The following is a 19,200-nucleotide window of genomic DNA, read 5'->3' as shown; positions in this document are numbered from 1 at the left end:
ATCCTCATTTAAATTGTATTAATAATTTTTGCATAATTCCAACTCCATCGATCAGAAGATTCGCATATGTTTTCAAATTGATAAGTCATGAAAATTCTTGATGTCTCTATATTAAATGGTAAGTTTTGCAAACTGACCCAAGTTTTGGACCAATTGCTGTCACATACTTGTTTGGACCAACTGAGTTGTAAAATCCTTTAAAAATTGAATTCTTGAGCTTTGGACCTCATTCTTTTTCTCACGAATTATTAACTCTCTGTATGTTATAAAAAGTAATATAACTCAAGTTTTCGTTGAACGGTTATTTATTCGTGATTTTTTTTGGAAGTTACAACGTGAATCATAACTTTTAAAATGTGAATGCTATGTTGAGTTTTCATGCAGTTGTTCGATTATTTCATGAGCCTTATTAATGTGAAATTATAGTGTCCTTATATGATGATAGTAGCACACATATTCATTGGTTATGTATCTTAACTAGTGATAAAAAAAATTAAAGTTTAGTTTATAACATTGTTGGCATGATAGTATGAGTGAAATTGAATAGCTTAATTTGATTCTTAATCGAGGGTGAAATATTTTATACGAGTCCAGTTGTTTGCATATTTTATGCTTGGCATGTTATAATATCTCTGGTGTGTTCATCATATTTGTATAGTGGTCGATATATATAAATATAAAACTATATTGTCATATCTTGGTAAAGTTGGTGGCGTTAAATGTTAACTTGATTGTTCTAATATACTCGCATGAATATTTATAATAATTATGTTTAAATGTTTACACATGGATGGTAGTAATGAGTATGTCTAAATGTTCATACATGTAGGATGTCATCCGAGTTCTAATGTCTTTTATGTGAGTCTGTGTGCCTATAGTTATACTTATTACTTTCATTGCATTAATTTATTTCAATTGAACCTAAACTTATGATATGATAATAAAATAGTGTTGTTGCTCCTTATTGGATATGTTCATAGTTGTATTGTCATGAAATGCTAAGGTGATTGTTGCAATTGTCACGATATTTGAAATATAGTTTGATATAGTTACGATATAGTTACGATATTTGAAATATATTCTCGAACCGTCGCTATGAATTATAATGAGATAACCCTTTGATGATTCACATGTTATGCGTATGTTTAAATGATAGTCGTTATAGTTACGTTTAATTGAGCCGCGAGTTGCCTATTTGTTCAAACCGTGCAAAACCAGAGAACTTGTTCACCTTGCTAATCTTTTGTCATAGATAATGTTTTACAAGTTATATGATGGTATATGTACATGTTTAAGTTGTTTATGCGATATCTTTTATTTTCTTTAAAATGAATTATATTGAGTTGATGGATACAATTGAATGGTATGGTTGCTAAAATGTTAAACATATGTGTGATATGGAAGTAATTTTGTTGTTATTGTGAATCATATAACCATTAATACTCAATTGTAATTTCAATTGTTTGACTTCTACATTATTAAGTTAATTACTCATGACGCACAGTCGATGGTTCCGTAAGGAGTTTAACTAGGAATTTTATAATGTGCCTCCGATCTAAACTAATAATCTTCTTATATTGACTATATGGTTAGACTCTTGTCTAGTTCTTATGACGTGATAAATCGTTTTAAAATTTAACATGTGATTGAGTTGGTACTTATACTTTTGTGTGACCATGCAACCCGTGATAAATAGATCTGTAATAAAGAGGTAAAATTTTGATTGAACACGGTTAATTTGTAGTTACTTGCTTTACATCATGGTACGAATCGTATGCTTTGATGAGACATCACCAGGAATGTGTACTATCTAAAAGGTCTTCGATTAAATGTCAGTAGTCGTGTTAGCCGTGAATATAATCGAGTAAAGAAGTGCAACTAAAATCCTGATGTTGAGGTAATAGTCGTTCATTAGTAAAGATAGGACTGAAATGAATAAGATGAACTCAGTAAATTACGAAATATGAGTCGACACCTAAGCTCGTATTGTTTGAAGGAATTGAGTTAAGTTTATCTGATTTTGAGTTAAATGGATTCTATGGACGGCTCTGTTATAAGATTTATGTTAAGAAAGTTATTCACCGTCCAAAGATGAAAGTAAAAGTTTTGAAAATGAAGTTAAATTTTGTCGTGTGAGTATAAATTCGAATGAGATTTCCAAAGTGTCCGGTTGTATGGTTTCATGATATTTGCTAGTCTGGGGAATGAAGCTAGAACGGAGTCACAAATAGTGGGTTAATTTAGTCATGTTGTTCGTTCAGGTAGTGAATTAGTGGGTTGTGGTTAGTTACGAATGTCAAAACGGGAAATGTAATGTGGTGATTTAAGTGAGTTGTGTGTTAACATGGTATGTTGATATTAGCATGATATGTAATGAATATTTGAAAAATTGGTGTAGTTAAATACATTTAATCTTTTATGTCATGGTGTTGGGTGCAGTTTAAATATATTTAACACCAAGAATGAAATTTTATGTATGATAGTATTGTATGTTAACTTTCCAATATCGTTGTTTACTCGCTTGACTGACTCGACCAATAAGCTTGTAAAATTTGCCAATCAATGTGCATTCGTCATTCGTCATTCGACCAATATTTCTTGGAAAATATGCTATTTGACATGAACCATATGTGAGCACCTAAGCATCTTCATCTTTGTAACCTGAGTAGTAATGTATAAATTAGATTGACAAGCAGATCCTGTGAATGTTATTGCATGTATTGATTGATATGAAGAGTGTTTAGATTAATACTGAAATGTCTTAAGTTATTCAACGTGGCTTTTGCTCCGATCCATGGCGATGTCTTTGAAAGCAGAATCGTAGCTTCCTTGAGAGAGCTTGTATATTGATTGTCTTTAGTAGGGATTAGTTAACTTGAACGTGAGTTGTGAATCTTTTATCCTCTTTCGCTTGTTAGCAAGAGTTTGAGAACTTTTGTTATAATAATGAAGGTTACGGGGACGTAACCATGTTTAAGGAGGGTAGGATTGTAAAATCTTTATACTTTCATGTGTGATTTCTCAGTTTGGCTATATTGGTTATGCGTTGTGTGGGTTATGTTGGAGTGTTACATGATGTGTTTCTGCTATGGTTAAACTTCGGGACGAAGTTTCTTTTAAGGAGGGTAGACTGTAATACCCGGTATTTTAATATGATATTATATTAGGCCGAGTTACCAGCTGGGTCGTGTAGTGTATTTGTGACTCGGGTAATTATGTGACTCGGGTTTTAATTAATCTAACTAGGCTAGGCCCGTATCGTCTTAATAGCACCTATCCTATATGTATAACCCATATAACCAAACCCTAATCTCCCTATCACCATATTCATTTTAACCATGAGAAAAGAGAGAAAAGAGAGAAAAGGGAGCCGTGTGTGAAGGGAGCACGTGAGGAATTGCGAGGCGATTTCTCAACCTATTCTCATCCTATTTCGTAAGTAGACTATCCTATTACCTCTTTATTCAATTATTAGCATAATTATAGTAGTATTGGGATAATTTTCGTAACCCTAGAATTGGTTTGGGGGTTTTTGATTATAAATTGTATGAGATAAATTAATGGAATAGTTACAACAATTTACAGATTCGTTGGTCTGTGTTATTTGAGTGTTTTACCTGTCTTAAAGCCGTGGGATGCAAAAAGTTAAAGAAGAGACTCATGTTTATTCCAAGCCTAGTTTATGCCTGTGAAAATTGGTAGCATTTCACCGTGTAGTTTTTCCTGAAGAAATTATTTGTGAACGTCTATCTAAAAAGTCCGCAAATCAGTAGAGGCTGAAAGATTACTTCTAAAACATAATTTAGATATTGAATTGGTGCTGGGTCTTTTTCATATATTTAATTTAAAGAGTTTAGATGAGTTAGGCGTTGGTTTTACTTAAGAATCATTTGTCAAACTTTTTATGCGACGGTTTCTGTCAGTTTTTGGAAATCAGTCTGAAAACCCTTGATAAGTTTGGAATCTGAGAAAAACACGTTAGATATAAATTGTAGCTAAGACTCATGGGGTTCCAATTCAATTGGCCTTGCATCAATTCGAATTTTCTGGAATTAGTTATTCATTTTATATCGAGTCTGCCATGAGCAGGAAAATCAGGAAAAGTCGTGTTTGTTCTTTAAATTGATATTCCTATTAAGTTATGATGAGTCTAGGTTATGTGCATGATTAATTGACTGATTAGATGGTAATTATACATAATTATGATATGTAGGTGATGGATAAGTGAAGGATCATAAGTGATTGCTTGTGTGTGCTTGGATTGCGAAAAGGTAGGGAAATACACTTGACTTATTATCGTTGATGTTGAATTGTGTTGACTTGTTTGTGTTTCGTATGACCAAACTGTGAACGTTGACTTGCTTCGTGGCTGTTGATTTACGTTATGATTCATATCTTTGAAGGTGATTGATTGAATTGATCGTATTGAGTATGTTATCACAACATTTGGTAACCCATGATGATTTTATGATTGATCAATTCAAAGATATATATATTGTGTTGCATTAATTTCCTTTGAGCATTCATATGAATTGGAGATGGAGGATGTTGTGGTGATGTGGTGTGGTGAAGATGATGTTGTGATAAGGCCCAGGCGGGTTCTGCAGACTTGCCCTGTGTCCTCAACATGCGAAATGCGATCGGCTACGGTCGATATATAGTCTACCGGGATCGGTATGGTCATGTTCGGGTTATGAGATATGAGTTGAGATGGAGATGGAGGTGACGGAGGAGCATGCATATCATATTTTGTTGTTTCATTGTATTCCCTACTCAACCTCATGGTTGACCACCCGTATTCGTGAACACCGTGACGATCCAAATATTGGGGAGCATCTTGTGGTTTATGAGATAGGTCCGGAGCTTGATGGGCGTGAGACACTGGATCCGAAGACTTAGTAGCTAGATCATCATTTAGAAGACTTTCACTTTCATTTATGTTAGTTCCTTGTAATTTGATGTAAAAGAGGTTTTGTAATAATTAAGTTAAAGTAATTATATATTTTGCCTTGGAGTTTAATTTGTTATTCACTACCTCGGGAAACCGAGATGGTAACAGTCCGGTTTATTAGGGAATGTCTTGCTAAAGGCTCCTTCATAAATCGGGGTGTTACAATAACAATAGAAGCTGATAATTGAATATGAGCAATTATCAATTCAATTTTCTAATTGTAATAGGAAAATTGCTGATAAATGTGTTTTCATAACTACAAACATAGTTACAATAGCATCTAATGTGTGTTATATTAACAAAAAAAATGTGTTATGATAAGAGTGTTACAATAACTACAAACATATGTTACAATAGCACATATTTTTTGAATAAGTATAAACAAACAGTGATGATGGTCATCAATCAATAATGTTCAGCATATGAAGGGATGAAATCGATCAAATATATGCGATTTCTTAACTAATTTCGTATGATGTACGATGTCATTTCCACAATTCGTAACTAGAAATTTGATATATGTCAAATCAATAAAATTAGCATCTAAATGAATACAGAAATTAGAAAATCGATTTCGAACTATCGACCTTGAATTAAATTTACCATAATCACATTACCTTAATTATTCGAAGCAATCACATCAACGCCAACCCAGATGAACATCTCAACGCCTTCCCCATATCGGAAGCGGTCGCCAAATAATTCAACTCCACCTGTGACACCCCCAATGCCGCCTTCATCCCAGACGAATACGCGGCAAAATCAAAGTTATGCGTCGAGAAGTAGAATCAGTTATGCGTCGAGCGAATTTGAAAGTTCAATTCCATAAATCTTCGTCAATTTTTCCTTTCAATTTTTTGATTTTTCTAGGTTTTTTTATTTGGGGATCTATTCAGAGAAAAAATAGAGAAAGAGAAGTAGAGGCGCGCGATGGGAAAGAATCCGCAATGAAGAAAAAAAGGAGACAGTTCGGTCTTGCACTTCTAATAATTAATTTGTATACGTGGCACAATCTAAGCGCTTCATTATGTAGATCCTACGGTCTTTATTAGGACTCAGGACTCATCTAAGGGGGCGGACTCACCAGATCCTCCCTGTATATATATATATATATATATATATATATATATATATATATATAGAGAGAGAGAGAGAGAGAGAGAGAGAGAGAGAGAGAGAGAGAGAGAGAGAGAGAGAGAGAGAGAGAGAGAGAGAGGGATTCTCATAAGGCCCTTACATCTTATGAGTCCCTAAGTCCTTATAAGGACCATAGGATGGAGGGAATGGAAGGTTGAGATTAGATCTCAATGGATGGCCAGAAATTCATCTCCTCTAATTAGCTCCTCATTGCAATTAAAATCCTCACTAATCCATTCTTCACTCATTATCAATAACTCCTTCCTCACTAAACATTCATCCCTCATTCTCACAAACTCTTCCTATCTCTCTACATTCTCTCTCATTTTTCTCTCTATAAACAAAATCAAAACAAAAACAAATCTGAGAAAAAAAAAACTCCTCCACTGCCGACCACCACCTGACCCACCGGGAATCACCACCCCCATCACTCCCTTCTTTCCGGTCCCCGGCTACCACCATTCCCACCACACACCTTCACCGACATCCGCACCACCTCAGCCGGCAGCCACGACCCTCTTTCCCGGCACCACGACTCCCTCCCCGCTGCCGCCTGCCGCATATCCCGACAACATCCCCACCACCCTCAGATCTACTCCCTTTCTCCCTCCCGGCAGCCACGAGATCTCGGCCACACCGCCGCCTGCCACTCTTTCTTCTTTCTCTCTTTTTTTTTTCAGATTTACATTGATTTTCTGTTTATAATTTTTGTTTTTATGTTTTATAATTTGTTTTTCATTGTTTTTCATTGTTTGAAGTTTTTCATTTTTTTTCAAATCTTAACTTTGTTTTTCATTGTTTGAAGTTTCAACACCACCACCACGTTTTTTTTTGGGTATTTTTAAATCTCGTTTTTGGTTTTCTCGTTTTTTTTTTGGGTATTTTTAGATCTCGTTTTTTTTTGTTTATTTGGGTGTTGGTTAATTAATTTTTAGTATTTCAGTTTTTTATTACTCTTTTTTTAGATCTCGTTTTTTTTTGTTTATTTGGGTGTTGGTTAATTAATTTTTAGTATTTCAGTTTTTTATTACTCTTTTTTTTAGATCTCGTTTTTTTTTTGTTTATTTGGGTGTTGGTTAATTAATTTTTAGTATTTCAGTTTTTTATTACTCTTTTTTTTAAGTTCCATATTTTGTGCTAAAGTTATACAATAATTAAAATAAAGTTATACTATTAACCTCTAAAGTTATACTATTTACGACTAAAGTTATACCCTTTCAAACATTAAACTTACACTATTTACGACTAAAGTTATACCCTTCAAACATTAAAGTTATACAATTTATACTATTTTGTTGTGTGTTGTTATTTACTTATTATGTTGTTATTTACTTATTTTATATTTTTTTTTTCAAATATGTCTTATATTACATTTTGATATTTAGATAATGACTTTTTTTTTTCAGATCTAGTATTGTTGGTTTAAAGTTAGTATTGGTGGTTTTAGGATTTCGGTTATATATTGGACTAAAGTTATACGATTTTGGACTAAAGTTATGCGATTTTGTAGTAAAGTTACACAATTTTGGATTAAAGTTATACAAATATGGACTAAAGTTATACATATGAAGGACTAAAGTTATACAAATAAGGACTAAAGTTATACAAAAATGGACTAAAGTTATACAAAAATTGCCTAAAGTTATAAAAATATGGACTAAAGTTATACAAAAACTGACTAAAGTTATACAAATAAGGACTAAAGTTATACATATGAAGGACTAAAGTTATACAAAAACTGACTAAACTTATACAAAAATGGGCTAAAGTTATACAAAAACTGACTAAAGTTATACAAATATGGACTAAAGTTATACAAAAACTGACTAAAGTTATACAAAAACTGACTAAAGTTATACAAATAAGGACTAAAGTTTTACATATGAAGGACTAAAGTTATACAAAAACTGACTAAAGTTATACAAAAACTGACTAAAGTTATACAAAAATGGGCTACAGTTTAGTCAATTTTTGTATAACTTTAGTCCATATTTGTATAATTTCAGTCCATATTTGTATAACTTTAGGCAATTTTTGTATAACTTTAGTCCATATTTGTATAGTTTCAGTCCATATTTGTATAACTTTAGGCAATTTTTGTATATCTTTTGTCCATTTTTGTATAACTTTAGTCCATATTCGTATAACTTTAGTCAGTTTTTGTATAACTTTAGTCCTTATTTGTATAACTTCAGTCCATATTTGTATAACTTTAGTCCTTATTTGTATAACTTTAGTCCATATTTGTATAACTTTAGTCAGTTTTTGTATAACTTCAGTCCATATTTGTATAATTTCAGTCCATATTTGTATAACTTTAGGCTATTTTTGTATAACTTTTGTCCATTTTTGTATAACTTTAGTCCATAACAGTATAATTTTAGGCAATTTTTGTATAACTTTAGTCCATTTTGGTATAACTTTGGTTCATAACAGTATAACTTTTGCCAATAACTATGTAACTTTTGTCATTTTATATCATTTTTATATAAAAATGTGAAATATAAGATTAAAATCAACAAATTATAATAATTTTATATAGCTAAGATTAAAACAACAAATTTTATGAAAAACATTTTAGTAGATCTTAGATGAAAAAAAAGTATCTCACAAAAAAAATGAGATTTAAAACCCGAAATCTTAAAAAAAACGTATAACAAGAAGAGATTCGAGAAATTGAATAAAAAAACGAGAACTAACAAAATAAAAGACAATTAAAATAAAATAAAAGACAACAAAAAAAATGAATGGAAAAAAAACTCAAAACATAAAAATTAACACCAAAACGAAAAAAAAAAAAATACCGAGGTGGCGGCGGCGGCGGGGGTGGTGGGTGGTGAGTTGGTGTCGGGTGAGGTGGTGGTGGGTGGTGGTGAATGAAGATGAGAGGAGTGGGTGATTTATTTGGGTTTTGATTTTTTGGGATTTTGGGTTTTTTTTAGAGAGGAGAGAAAAGTGAGATGTAGAGAGAGGAGAAAGAGTTGTGATAATGAGATGATGAATGATTAGTGAGGTTGGTTTATTGAATTGATGAGTTAATTAGAGAAAAGGTGGAGGGATTAATTTGTAGCCACATATTGACATCAAATCCTAGCCTTCCATTGCCTTGATCCAATGGCCCTTAGAAGGACTTATGGACTCAAATATATAAGGTGGCCTTAGTTGATCCCTTCTCTCTCCCTCTCTCTCTCTCTCTCTCTATATATATATATATATATATATATATATATATATATATATATATATATATATATATATATATATATATATATATATATATATATATAGGATCAAGAGAGTCCACCCATCTTAAATGAGTCATGCGTCTAAATCTGGACCGTCAGGTCATCTTCAATCAACGGCTGAGCCTAGCGCATCTTAGTAAGGGTAAAAAGGTATTTTCGCAGCAATAATAAAATAACCTGACCTACTTCTCAATTCCCGTCTTTCAACAATCAACAATTCAACATGTCATCTCTCTTTCTCTCTCGCTCTCTCTCTCATCAAATTTTTTATCTTTACATTTTTATTCAAGAACACTGAGATCTCTAACCTGCCTCACAAATTCATTCTCCAATTACAAAGCTTGTTCTAGTTCATTTGTAAGGTAATTTTTCGCATGATTGTTGTTTGTAATTTTTAATTTTTACTTCGATTTTTCGTTTCAATTACACGCCAAAATTTTGAAACCCTAATTTGCGTGAGTTTAAGATTTCATGAACATTGTGTTTTTGTAGTAATCGAATTTGTTATTGTCGTTGTCATTTCAAAGTATTTGGTGTTATTTTCTTTTCTAGTTAATTTTAAGTAATGTATTCTTAATTTTTAGTTAGTTTTAGGCGATTCTGATAGACTATCATACACCTATGCAAAGATAATTACCCTAAACACAAATTAATGTAGTAATAGGGGTCGAACACAAGGAGACGGGAATTGCGTTTATGAAATGCTATGGAAAGATTCTTATCAAGGTCGTTTTCGTTTGGTTTTGTTTGTTGTTTGATTTGATGACTAAAAATTATGAAGATGTAAACTATATGATAAAAGGGAGTCTAGACCGGGTCCTAGAGAAACTCTTGTTAAACTCGGTAATAATAACATTGTCAATTATTTAGGCTTAGAGACACCCACCTTACGATATTAGTGTCAACCATAGACCGGGTCCTAGAGAAACTCTCGTTTATGACTAAGTCGTCCTACTACATATGCTTAGTCTAATCCGATTCCCTGCCTCTCGACTTTTTGAACGAAAACTTAATCAATGAATAAGGCCTTTAAACAAAGATTAAACGTTGAGGTGCAAACATGTGATAGAAATAATTAGACAATATTATATCAACCTAATTTATCATTTTACATATTTGATTTTGCATGGCTTCCCTAGCCCCTAGACTAAGGAATTTAGCTACTCATATTAAAGTGTAATCTATAAACTATGTTGAATAAAATGCTAAACATGATTGTAGAAATGATATAAACTAAATGATGAAACATAAAATATGAGATTAAACTATGTGCTAAAATTGAAATGCTAGCGATGGAACTATGAAAACGTAAATAGAAATGCAAACTAAATAAACAAGAATAAGAATTACCGAAATAAAGAACTAGAACTTGAATTTCAAAGAGAACCAAATGCTTGAATTAACTTAGAACCAAATGTTAAACATCAAACAAAAGCTTAACAATATTGAAACTAAATATGAAAACTAATGAGAGAATTTTTGCTTAAGGCTGATATAGAGTATGAAGACGTGAGAAAAAGATATCCCTAATGACGGATTAGGGCCCCAATTTATAAGAAAATAGGGGCATAACGTAAAATTCCAAGAGGGGGTCAACCCGATCGGGGTTGCCAGCCTCGATCGGGGGCGTGGTTATCTGGCCATTTCCTCTTAATTCCTTGCTTAAATGTTGAGGGAATCCAATGTTTGCGATAAATGACCCTTAATGCACCCGGGTAAATGCTTAATCTATCAACTTAAGAGCTTCCAATCCTAAGCTATATCTTTTCCACATGATTTTGGACTTCTCATTGGGCTCTTTGCAGGATCATTTTACATTGTCTCATACACTCTTGCTTGGGCTTGGAAACACACCTTCCATTTTCATGCTTGGTCCATCTTGTTTCCACTTAGCTTAGTGAACTTGGTGCAAACTAATGTGATAGGAAAAAGCCTCTAAATGCTTAGATTCCTACAATATGTAACAAATACAAATAATACACCTAGAACACAAGATTAGCTGACAAATATACTAATTAAAGTATGATATACAATAAAAACCGAGCTAAAATGAGGGGTAAAAGGATATATAAAATGAACACATCAAACTCCCCCAAGCTAAACCCTTACTTGTCCCCAAGCAAGAAACCATATCCCATCAATTGCAATACCCTAAAACAAGGTAAGCATAATGATTTAAAAAACCCGAAACAACATGGGCAAAGGAATAAAGCAAGAACATGGATGAGATTTACATGACGTCATAGCATGGAAAACTTGAAATGAACCTTTAAGCTCTTACATGATCTTTTGACTTATGGACTCTTACGGTGCACTCAAACTCTTTTATATGTGAAAGGACATTTTTGTAAATAAATACTCAACTATCCTCGACTTATAATAATGTGCCCGCAATCTAATATGGTAATCAATCAAAATTAGTAAGCCAAAACAATCAAATGCAAGCATGATAAAGAAGCTAAATGGGTAGGAAGAAGACAATATGTAATGGGTAAGAAAGGAGAACAAATGAATTGTGGATTGTGGATCTAATGTCAACCTAGCAACAACCAAATGTAAGGATGCTCAATCCCAATTCTAATCCCAAATTACAATACAAATCATAAGTAAACTCTCCAAAATATGTGAATAATGCATGAGAGTTCCTCACATCAACTTCTTCTTCTCTTTTCTTTTGAAATCATACTTTTTTTTTCATTTTCTTTCATGCTTTTTTATTTCTTTTCCATTTCTTTTCTTTCTCATCTTTTTTCATTTCAATTCTTCATCTTTTCTTTCATTTTTTTTCCTCTTTTTTTCTGAGCATTAAGACCAAGCTCACATGATATTTCAAACATTGAACCAAATCCCAATTGAGCACCCAAATAAAACCAAACAAAGCTACTAGCTCAACAAGGTAGGCAAATTATAATGTAGCTAGGGATAAATGTTTGTGAAGGGGTCAAAAAGGCAATTTTAATCATGTGAATGACTCCAAAATGCTATAACAAATGAATGCATGCTTATAAAGAGATGAAATGAAGACCATACTTGTGCGTTTTGACGAAACACACATCATAAGGAGACACCTACACTTACTTAAGAGAGACCGGATATGGATGCATTGGTCTAAAGAGGCTCTACCTTACCAATTTGTAGCTTGCCAATAGTCAAGATCAAGCCTATTCGGTTCATTTTCCATCTCCCACCTACTATGTCAAGACATCCCCATGTGGCAATTATCCCATCATAAAAGAGTAAATAATTAGCTATAAGCTATCATTAGGATAAGCAAGAGGGAAATTAGGCTACAAGCAAGCAAAAACACAAAAATTTCTCTCAAAAATTTTCAAATTTTCTACACTACAATGTAAATGAAATCCCCTCAAGCTAAACACAACATTGTCCTCAATGTGCCAACAATTAAATTAACCAACTAAACCATAAATATGGCTCAAAGCACATAAACAAGAAGGACAAGGGGTCATATTTAATGGGTTGGAAGACATAAATTAAAATGCAAAGCAAAGTAAACTTACTAGACTTTCTAGCCTCCCCCAAGCTAGTATGTATACGGGGGATTTCTTCATCATCATTCATCTAAGAAAAGGGCCACAAGTTCAACCCCTTCCTTCCTTTCTTCTTCTTACCACTTCCACTTCCGGAGGTTTCACCTTGTTGACCACTTCCACTAGAATCATCCTCTTGAAGAGGAGTGACATACTCACCATTATTTTGGCCACTTCCAAGACCATCGCCATAGCTACTATAACCACCATATCCACCATATCCACCATATCCACCATACCCTCCATATCCTCCATGTAATGCCTCAACTCCATATTCCGAACCACAAAAATCCAGACCGGGAGCATATGTAGTAAAAGTACCTGCATCATTGTTAGGAGGGGGAGAAGGAGGAGGAAATCCACCCGGGGAATAAGTATAAAATGAAGGGTGTGGCCCCTCGGGTTGGATTACTCCTTGTCTAGCAAAATGATCATATATTGGATGCAATGCAAGTCTTTGGTCATCACGAATTGTATTAACACTTAAGCTTAAGTCTCGCATAATATCCATCATTTCTAGACTAGAGGGTGAATGAATACTAGAGGTGGAATGGCGTGCTTGAGAGGGTTGACCTCCCTCACGCCGCTCAACGGTGGTACGTGTCTCACCTCGTAAAGCCAAGTGGTAAGTAGGTCTAGTAAAAGGGGCACTCCCATGATAGGACTTAGTGTGAACTAAGGCCTTAATTTTCTTCTTCTCTTCCGGTAGACTAATGGAGTCTTGCCTACCAATTTTCCAAATCATGTTAGGATGAGAGTCCCTAAACCAATTGCAAGAAAGGAAATATTCATAATCTAGCCCGACCCCCTTTTACCTAGAGATAAGCAATGGTCTCAAGTTGGTGTTTTCTTGGTTGAATCGACACAAGTGGTGAGCAATCTTTGTAACCAAACCTCCTAAGATAATACAACTATTCTTTGGGTTACATTGTTTGGTTAAGTAGACCGCAAAGTCGTAGGGAATATTGATCCCCCAATTATCATCACCAATAACATTTAGGAAAGCACCTAAAATCTCCACCTCAACTTTTCTCACCGAGTGAGGCTCATTTCTCCCAAAAAAGGTCCACCCTATAAACCTTTGCCAAACCCGAATGTCGGGGTAGTGTATATATTGGTGAGGGCAATGATCCCAACTTTGAAAAGGGTAGCGAGAAATGGCATTCCATGTCAAAACCGGGTTATAAGACTCGGTTGATTCAATAGGTAAGTCTTTATGAGGCAATTGGAAGATATTAGCGAAGTCTGCTAGGTCCATCTTATGGTCATCATTAAACAATCGGAAAGTCACAAAAAGCACAAAACCGGGTTTCTTCGACCTATGAAACTCAAAAGAGCTTAAGAACTCAAGGGTGAGTTCCGGAAAGGTATTATAATCCATTGTATAACAATGTTTCATATCAAGGTTCTTAGATAATGTCTTAACATTCTTTTCTATTCCAATATTGTTCAAAGAAGCTGGGTTAATGAATTTATTCGGTTTCATACCTTTGCTTCTTAGGATGACCCAATTGTCATATTGCTTTTGACAATTGAAAATTACTCCGGGAAAATTCGGATCTTGCCATTCCAGGACCTCTTTTATTTGCACATCCTCCACAGCCCGGGAGGATTCCGCATCATTCCTTCTCCTCTTAGAAGCACCTTGGGTAGGAGGTCTTCTTGGTGCCATTTTTCTGAAATTTAAGACAAAAATTCATCTTAAGGCAAACCAAAATCCATCCAAATAGACATAATAGAACGAATTAGTGAACTAATTCATACTATAAACATGAATAGAGCATTATATAATCAATTTTTAGCACAAATAAGCACAAAATCAAATTCCCCCAATTTGAGTTAGGGTTTGATAAACTTGATGAAATTGATTAAATTGGATGAAATTAAAGAGAAAAGGGACGAAAACTTACTTGATGATGTTAATGGATGATTGAATCTTGCGAAGTGATGAAGAAATAGACGTTTCCTTGTGATTTTGAGTGAAGAAATGAAGAAAATAATGGAGAAAGAGGAGAGTAGTAGTACCGTCGGGTTATAGGAGAATGATAGAATGTGTGTTTTTTTTACTTACCCGTGCTCCAAATAACACTCAGCGAGATAGAGAACCACGTCCCCGATCGGGGCTGGCAACCCCGATCGGGGTTGACCAGTCCATGCCTCTTTATGCCTTTGCTTCCTTATTTTATTAATTCCGTCCCGTTTTTCAAAAACCACGTCCCCGAACGGGGTTCTTACATGGGGAAGCGTGCTATTTTCTCCTCTAAATCTCCTTTTCTTCATTTTTACCTATAAATCACAAAAACAAACATCGTCAAGTCTAGTATTTTATTTCTAATCTACGAAGAACAGTAAATTGCGGAAAATTAAAAACAAAAATAAATAAAAGCAATTAAGAAGCTTGGGTTGCCTCCCAAGAAGCGCTGGTTTAACGTCCCGAACGACGTAAGAAGCTATTTTGATCAAGTTTCATCATTGAGCTTGCCACCAACCGAGCTCCATTTCATAGCTACTTTTGCATTCCGTAACCATTTGAAATTCTTCAAATAAAATTTCCCTTTCTTTTTTGCACTGTTAGCAATAGTGCCCTTAGCATTGTCACCTACAAACAAACAACACCAATATCTTCCTCCAACGGATCCATCAGTAAGGATCCAAGTGTAGTAGAGGCATTAGAAGAGTTCACAGTGCTAAGTAAATAACAAGACTCTTGTAACATTGGGCTTCTAATGTTGTTGTTCTTGCTAAAGGTAACCCGGTCATCACCCACTTCTAATGTTAACCTCCCATTTTTCACATCAATTTACGCACCTGCGGTGTGTAAAAATGGCCTACCCAATATAATTGGGGTTTGTGAGTCCTCGGCCATATCAAGTATGAGAAAGTCAACGGGTATGAAAAATTTGCCAACTTTGACGGGCACATCTTCTAAGACACCTAAAGGTCGCTTTTAAGAACGGTCCGCCATTTGCAATGTGATAATTGTGCATTTTAGAGCACTCATGTTAAGTTTTTCACAAATAGAATAGGTCATGACACTCACACTAGCACCTAGGTCGCAAAGGGCCTTATCAATGGTATATGTGCCTATAGTGCAAGGAATATAATTGCTACCGGGGTCCTTAAGTTTCGGGGGAGAATTGTTTTGTAAGAGTGAACTACACTCTTCGGTGAAAGCAATGGTCTCAACCTCATTGAAGGATCGCTTCTTTGAGAGGATTTCCTTCATAAACTTTGAGTAGGAAGGGACTTGGGTAAGTAATTCAATAAATGGGACGGTGACTTGCAAATTGTTAACAACCTCCAAAAACTTACCGAACTTACCTTCCTCCTTGTACTTTGCTAGACGATGGGGAAACGGTACTTGAAAAACTTCCTTTGGAAGAGCATCCTCCACATCTTTCACTTTCTCTACTCCAATAGGAGCATCCAACTTCTTTGAATCGGCATCACCCTCCTTAGCATTAGGAGAGACCTCCTTGTCAACAATCACCTCGTCACTTTCTTGGGTACCAAGCTTGCTCTTTCTGATGAAAAGTGTCGTCGTGTCTCCCAATCAAACACATTTATATTTCTCAATAAACAACTAGTTAGTGGTTAAGTCGAGGTCGATCCACGGGACGATGAGCTTTGGGTTCTAAGTCTATCTATGTCGATTTATGCTAGTGTCACAATTGATTTGGGTTTGTAGTTGTGTTCTAAACTAATGCAAGCAACAAAATAAAATAAGCAATAAAGCAAATAAATATGTAGGCAAATAATGAAGGATACTAGGATGTCATGGGATCATAGGGGGTTCATGGGAGTTGATTATACAAACATGTTATCAATTAGATGCAAGCACTTATTGTTGTGTTGGGATCGAGTTGGTGTATAATCTTACAATCCCTAATAAGGTTTGGGTCCCGGAGCCGAATCGATTAGATTGTATAACACCTACAAGTCGACTTAGTCCTTCCTATTCAACTATATGCAAGGTCTAATGAGGCTCGAGTTGGTGTATAAGCTTACAAGGCCCATTGAAAAGATAGGTGATGGGTAAAAATGTAAGGATTCATAGGCTCGCATTTCATCAAACATAACATGTGCATAAGTTGAAATCACAACAAGCAAGCAAATTAATTATGAAAACATATTAGATTATGCATAGATTAATCCCCATGTTTGTTTCCCCTAATTCCCCACTAATCCTAGTTAAGTAACTACTCACTTATTATCATGGAAGACATGTTATCAATGGTGTCAATCATTACAACAAGTATAAACATGATAAGAAAGTGAGGAAATAAAAAATAAAGAGTAAAGAGTAAAGAGATTATACCGAACTTGAGATAAATAAACGAAAAGGAAAGAATAATAGAAGAGAACTTGATGATTGATGAAGAGTTGTCAATTCTCCAATAATAACCCAATAATCTTCAATTACCCAATAATAATAAACCTGAACAATAATTAAGGAATAATGTGGAATGGTTGAGATTAATATATTCTAATCTACTCCTAATCTATTCTAAGAGGATTTTCTATTATGGGAACCTCCCCCTTCTCCCTTTTGATTATTTCAAATGTAGTATATATAGTAGTACCTCATTAGGTTAAGTAAGGATAGATTAGTAAATAACAATGCTAAGTTTTAAAGTGTAGAAATGCAAGTCTTGCGAGGAGATGAGCATATCACGCTAGTGCTACCACGATCTGATCAGACCAGGAGAGGAGACGCTCGGATTCTGAGGGGAGAATCCGCTCGTCTTCTGCACGGGACGCTCGGATTGTGCTATGCCATTCCGCTCGTCTTGTGCCTAAGCCGCTCGGATTGTTGCACAATGTGATCCTTTTGCTTCACGGATTTAATGTTCGCATACTCCTTATTCTTACTTTGTCGGTCGTTGTTCTCGCCTCCTCTTCATACTAGTCCATCTACGATTGTCAACATCCTTCCAAATGTGCACGGGAGATGGGAATTCCGCCTCATTGTCCTCTTTCCTACAAGTCATACAAAATGCACTAGGAAAGCAAAGTAGAAAGGATTTGACGGATATAATGGCCATGAAATGTTATAATAGTATGCAAAATAGGCTCAATTAGGGGACTAAATGTGCGCAATTAAGAGTCACATCAAACATCCCCAAACCGAACCTTTACTTATCCCGAGTAAAGAGGTGACTAAAACTAGACCTTTATTTAAACTATCCTAATAATATAACCGATGTGAGACAATTAGCGGGTCTCACTCCACCCCTTCAACTCACAACAAGACAACCATGAGGTAGGATGCCTTCTTGCAAGGCAAGGTGGGGCTTGCCAAAATGGGGATACATCCAAGCATTAAAGCACACAAAACAAGTAATGGATGCATCTACAAAAGAATAGCCACTTTCTTCATCTAGGTGGCGGAAATTATCTACAAGGGAAGCAATCTAAGGGTACACATTCCATCCTAGATATGGTCTCTTCAAACTACTAAGCCTAGAAGGATACCAATAAATCACCTCCAAGTTGTGTCAAGCTAGGGTATCTTTGTCCTCAATTGTTAAATGCTTTCATCAAGAGTAGACTCCCTATGGTGTTAGAAACACTATAGGATCGCGGAATTCCTCTTCTTGCCTAGACAAGAAGAAGGGTCGTCCCCTCTTTACCATGCACAAAAGTGGATTCGATGGAAAAGGGATCAATAGTATTCGAGTTTCATATGGGAGTTTGCTTTTTGTTGTTGTTTTTCCCCCCAATTTGTGGCATTTTGACATTTTGAGAACATTTCTTTGCCATTTCTTTTGATGTTTGGCAATTTCAATACTTGACAATTTCAACTTTTTCTTGCATTTTCTTTTGAACATTTTCAAAGCTACCCCATTTGTAGTGAGGGTGCTTGTATTTGAAGCATAGGAGTCTTTATTTTTGTTACTCCTCTTTTCTTTTGATGCAATTGCAAACTTTTTGACTTTCATTTCAATGCTTGAACTTAAATTTGAACAATTTTTGTGCCCATTCCCTTTTGATGACAAAATGTGGTAGAATATGGATGATGGTTGCATGGTTTCAAGGGTCACCTTGGAATAAACAGTAGCCAAGGAGTTATCACACCACAAGGTACTCTTGAGTAGGCCTTAATCCATGGGTCAAAGGATACTAGCATGACACATCCTAGTGTGTTTTACAAGTATTCTAACAAGCAAAGTCTTAAGAAGAAAAAGTATCTAAAAGGGCCTTATATACATTTGTCAAGCTTCCCAAATAGATGTTTTCACAAAATTTTCCTAAATGCAACTATATGCCATGATGCAACTAACATTTATACATCCTAATGCATATGCTTCTACCAACT

Source organism: Silene latifolia, unplaced genomic scaffold (genome assembly GCF_048544455.1).
Source record: "Silene latifolia isolate original U9 population unplaced genomic scaffold, ASM4854445v1 scaffold_88, whole genome shotgun sequence".
Classification (NCBI taxonomy): domain Eukaryota; kingdom Viridiplantae; phylum Streptophyta; class Magnoliopsida; order Caryophyllales; family Caryophyllaceae; genus Silene; species Silene latifolia.
The sequence above is the reverse complement of the archived record's forward strand: the minus strand, read 5'-3'. Positions refer to the sequence as shown.